This window comes from Arachis stenosperma, chromosome 6 (genome assembly GCF_014773155.1).
Source record: "Arachis stenosperma cultivar V10309 chromosome 6, arast.V10309.gnm1.PFL2, whole genome shotgun sequence".
Classification (NCBI taxonomy): domain Eukaryota; kingdom Viridiplantae; phylum Streptophyta; class Magnoliopsida; order Fabales; family Fabaceae; genus Arachis; species Arachis stenosperma.
The window spans coordinates 23763961-23770193 of NC_080382.1; positions in this window are offsets into that span (position 1 = coordinate 23763961).

Genomic DNA, 6233 nt, shown 5'->3' on the forward strand with positions numbered 1-6233 from the left:
GCTGTGTCTGCATGCAGAAAATACATTTTTTCTCTAGAAACAAGCCACCCAGAGTTGAAGCTCCTTAAATTGAACTCAACCCTCCTCAAGATTCAACGAAATTCAAAGTGAAAGAAGAGAGAAATCGAACAAGAGGAGTTCTTGAAGAAGAGAATTAGTAATGTGTTAAAAAATGATTATACATAAAAAAATTATAAATTTATATTAATTAAAAGTAATACGTAATTATACAGTACTCAAATAACATATTAGGAGGGATGGACCCAAACATTAGAGGAGGGGGCACTTGCCCCACTAGATTTAAGAAAAAAAATAATTTTACATAAATTAATATATTTATTTTAATGTAATTTATTTTTATCTCACAAAAATTTATAAAATTTTATTTTGAAATTCATGTTATAAATATTTTTTTATTAGATTTAACGTATAATAATATTTATTTCATTAAATTTGATTTAATATCAAAATTAAAAATAAATAAATAAATTAACTTAATAAAAAAATTAATAAACAGTGATAATATAATTTTTCAAATCCAATCAACTTGTTAATTATCAAACAAAATCTTTGTTTTTTAAATATAAGTAAAATTACAGTTTTTTTTTTTGTCTTAAAAAATTAGTTGAGATAAAAAAATAGTATTTATCTATTAATTAATATTCTTTATTTTAAAATGATATAATATTTTTTTATTTTATCTTTTAAATAATCTTACTTGTAATAACTATTTTAAATTAAAAAGTATCTTATGTTATAAATAATATAAAAAATAAACTTCTAAATATTATAATTAATATTTGAAAATTATAATGAGTAGTAGAACAATTGTTTAAAAGCATGAAAGTTAATTTTGATATATCAAAATATGTATATTTTTTTATATAGTTATTTGATTATATTTATTCTTTTAGATAATTATTTACATGATAAATGTAAAAGATATTTTTAAATTATAATACATAATTGAGTAAAGTATCGTTTTTGTCCCTAACGTTTGGGGTAAGTCCCAAAGTTGTCCCTAACGTTTCAATCGTCCTATTTAAGTCCCTAACGTTTCAAAATTGACTCAATGTTGTCCTGTCGTTAGGGATCCGTTAATAGAATTAACGGCGGGACAAAATTGAGACAATTTTAAAACGTTGGGGACAAAAACGATACATAGAAATAAATTTTAATTTTATCCTTCAATAATATTAATTTTTACTGTACATAATATTCAATCGTTTTTTAAATTACAGTTAATCACATTACTTTTATTTTAAATAAATTAATTTTGTTATAATTTTATTCTTAAAGTAATGTAATTTTTTTATAAATAAATAAATTTTACACTTTCATTCTAAATAATGTAATTTTACTTTCATTATTTAATCACATTACTTATAATTTTTTTAATAATTTTACACTTTCATTCTAAATAAATTAATTTTTTTATAATTTTACATTTAAAGTAATGTAATTTTTTTTATAAATAAATAACTTTTACACTTTCATTCTAAATAATATAATTTTACTTTCATTACTTAATCACATTACTTATATTTTTTTTTTTAATTTTACACTTTCATTCTAAATAAATAAATTTTTTATAATTTTATGCTTAAGTATTGTAATTCTTTTATAAATAAATAAATTTTATACTTTCATTCTAAATAATGTAATTTTACTTTCATTACTTAATCACATTACTTATAATTTTTTTTTATAATTTTACACTTTCATTCAAAATAAATTAATTTTTTTTTATACTTTTACTCTTTCATTCTAAATAATGTAATTTTACTTTCATTACTCAATCACATTACTTATATTTTTTTTATAATTTTACACTTTCATTCTATTCATATTACATTATTTATTTAGAATAAAAGTGTAAAATTTATTTATTTATAAAAAAATTATATTACTTTAAGTATAAAATAAAAAAAAATTTATTTAGAATAAAAGTGATGTGATTAAGTGTAAATGTGATTAAAAATAATTGAATACTATGTATAGTAAAAAATTATTATTATTGAAGAATAAAATTAAAATTTATTTCTATGTATCATTTTTGTCCCCAACGTTTTCGTCCTATTTAAGTCCCTAACGTTTCAAAATCGTTTCAATTTTGTCCCGCCGTCAATTTTATTAACGGATCCCTAACGGTAGGACAACATTGAGTCAATTTTGAAACGTTGGGGACTTAAATAGGACGATTGAAACGTTAGAGACAACTTTAAGACTTACCCCAAACGTTGGGGACAAAAACGATACTTTACTCTACATAATTAAATAGATGTATAAATTTTTTAATCTAACAGTATATCAAAATTAAATTAAAAAATATATAAAAATTAATTATTTCAAACAAAAGAAAAATAATTGTAAATTAAATTTTTATTATTTTATATAAACATATTTTTCATATACAAGTTTATTTTTTTATGGTATTTATATACAATTATAGTTTCAAATTATAAATGCTAGTGTATTAATAGGCGCTAACGTGCTAATTGATTCAGTCTTTTATTATTAAATATATATAAAAATACATAAAAATAAAATTAGTTATGATGAAAAATTATTTATAATTTAATTAAAATATTTTAAGTTTAAATTTTAGAAATAAAAGCATATTTTTTTTATAAATTATATATAATAATAGTATTTTAAGAATAAAAGTGTTCACAACTCTTTTTAAATTTTATATCTCTATTATATTTTTAATATAATTAATAATGTTCAACGATATTTATTTTAAGATATATTTTTGCTCCCACTCTTAAAATTTTTTGATCCGTCACTACATATTAGCAATTATTTGAATTATCCAGTTTATGTAAGTTGATAAATTTTTTTATGTATTTAATTTTTCAATTTTAATTAATATTTTTTTTAGTATTAGTATCATATGATGATATAGCATGTTATTTTAGTATTATTATTTTTATTTGTATTTAGTATTATTTATTAAATTTAATAAATAATATAAATATTAAACTATTTTTGAATAATATTTTTATTTTTTTAGTATAATATTATTTTATTTTATATTTGTAATTAATAAATAAAAAATAATATAAATATGAATATATAATTTTTTTATTATAATGTGATTATTTTCTGTATATTTAATAAATAATTTAAATATTAATAAATAAATAAATAAATATTTTTTGAATTTCTGTTCTTGTATTTTAATACATATTTATATTTTTATTTAAGAAAATAAATATTTTGTTTATTTTTAATATTTAAATAAATAAATAAATATTTTTTATTTACAAAAATAAATAAATAATATAAATATAAAAAAATTTCTTTGGCTATTTGATACAATAATTATTTGAGGATAATAATATTATTATATTTTATTCTCTGCTTGTTAAAAGTAATACATAATATAATTATTAATATAAAATATTTTAGTTAGGTATTTACACTAATAAATAAATAGTATAATATAATATTTTTTATTTTATTTTATATTAATGTAAAGTATTATAATAAATAATTATTTGTTATATTCTTCATTCATTTAAGTTAATAAATATATTTAACGAATAAATATATTTTTGTTGTACTGTCTTAACAGTATGGTTTATAAATTTGATCTAACGAAAATGTGAAATCAATAGTAAAAGACGCCTTACCAGCAATAGAATTTTACCAAGTTTTGAGAATTGGGCTGATTAGAGGATAGTACCCTTTACTATTTGCTATCGTGGAAAGGTAGAGGCCGAAAACTCACACTTTTGTATTGTCGATGGGCGAGATTATCGTTCCATTGGAAGACGTGGCTCATATATTTGGCCTACCAATTGATGAAAAGGTTGTGAGCGGCTGGATAGATAGCAGTTATGAATTCTTGCAGAGTCAGAGCATCGCGATTTTCAGCAGCGAATCCGTTATGATTAGTATCAGAGACGTAGAGTCTTTGGACACATTAGAATTCATTCAGGGATACATCAGATGCCAAATTTTCTGTTTGCTGGGTTTGACCCTATTTGCAGATAAGTCGACGAAATATGCCCACGCGAACTATCTACCATTGCTCTGCGATTTTCAGTGGATCCACACTTACAGTTGGGGGCAGCATGTCTCACGCATCTTTACAGGGCACTATGACGTGCATCACGATATGATTGCAAAGAGATGGATGGCCCTTTTAATCTTTTGTTTGTTTGGGCATGGGAGCGAATGCCGTGTATTGCGCCCGTTCTGAGACAGTACCTTCCACCGGTTGACGTACTAGTTGCTCAGAGATAACAATTCCTATTTTAGTTGTGTATCTATTGACGATGCATATTTAATTGATGACACATTTTTTAATTTTTCCAATGTTATGTGTTGCAGGTGGAATCATTCCACACGATCCACAGCGTGGTTATCGAAGACCACAGCGATATTTAGATAGAAAATGGACTACATAGATGAGGTTAATGTTTTTCTTTGTGTGCGTTAATATCCAAGATGAATATGAAGTTTCTAATTTTCTAATAAGATATTGCAGTTTGTCTGGTGGCCGTACGAAATATTGATCATACCCAAAAAGCTACATGGACACCTTGAGGTGTGTGACACCATTGCTCCATTATTGTCGTTTGAGTGTGTCAAATGCAACCTACAAACTGAGTGATGCGTCAGTTCAGGTATGCACAACCCGCCCCATAGCTAGAAAAAGTCATTAGACCGGAAGAACATTGCATCACTCTTCATGGAATGTAACTTCATGACTAGAGAGTTTTACATGTGGGATGGATAGAGAAATGGGACAACCGTCATAACACTCAGTTGCGAGATTCGCACCCCTTTCCGATATGAGACTTTAGGCTATTGGATGAGTACCGTGGTTGGAATAAGTACCTCAGCATCCACCTCAGCCACTAGCAGCACAGCCACCAGTACCACAATCACAAGCATCTTAGAGACCACCTCAGTATGCAATGTTTGAACCGTTTTCTTATTATCTTTCCAGCAACTAGACCACAGTCAACAAAGTTAACACAACCGATACAGTTAACACAGCCACCACGGCCAGTCCAGTCAGCACAGTGGGCACAGTCAGCATAGTTGTCATAGTCAACACAGCCAGCAGAGTCAGTCCAGCTAGTAGATTCTACCCGCATAACACATTCATCCCAAATAGTAATGGGTTGACTTTCTATCAATCTCATCACAAATTCCCATTGATGGGGATGGGGATGATCATATACAGCAATGGGTTGACATTGGTGTGGGTGATTTTCCAGATTTAATCACTATCCTTTCATTGCCAGAGTTGGCTCATCCACGTCGGACTTCGGTAGATATTGCCTCTGGTCGACGGAGGAGTCTGTTTTTTATCGCACTTCAGGGCGGGCATCGTGTGATTCTCGAAAAGGTGGTTTCATCACTCCACATAAGGTATTCGATACTGTTCGTCTCAATCTACCACCTACTCGGCCGAGCACTTTTGATTTGAACGTAAATGAGCATGAGGTTGTTGATGAGTACAATCCCGATGCATCTGCTCTGACAGAGGCAGGTGGGTCAGCCACCCCAGATGTCAATGATTCAGTTCGAGGTCATCCATATAACCTACGGACGGAAAGAAATCCACTTAATAGGTTTATTCTATCGTGGTTTGGTCAGGGCATGATGGACAAGGGAATGAATTGGATGCTATTAGAAAGAAGTAAGCAGGGTTTAGCAATTAAGTTGTGCAATTATCATTTCAAATTTAAATTAATGTGATTTTTAATTAATCTTTTATAAGTTTAATTTATCGAATTTTAAACTATAATTTTAAAATTAAGTTAATGTAATTTTTTGCTAATGGAATAATGGTATCCGTTGGCATTTGAGATATTGCAGATTGATAAATTAACGGAGAGAGAGGGATTCGAACCCTCGGTAAACAAACAGCCTACATAGCAGTTCCAATGCTATGCCTTGAACTACTCGGCCATGTTTTTTGCGCGATTTAGTAAATTAGTTATAGTAACCGATTCTATAAATCTATGAAGTTCTCAATGGAATAATTTATTTTATTATTAATTAAGAATTTCGTATATAGCTAGAACGTCCATCTGCGCGATCCAATCAATAGTTCAAGTCACACACTTCCATAATCCGTTTTTTCTTCGGAGAATCCCCCTCTATTTTTGTAAGGTTATTGTATCAAATTTTAAAGTATCATCTCAAAAACTGAAAACTGTAATAACTCACACAAGTTAATATATATCTTAATAATACAAACACAACGA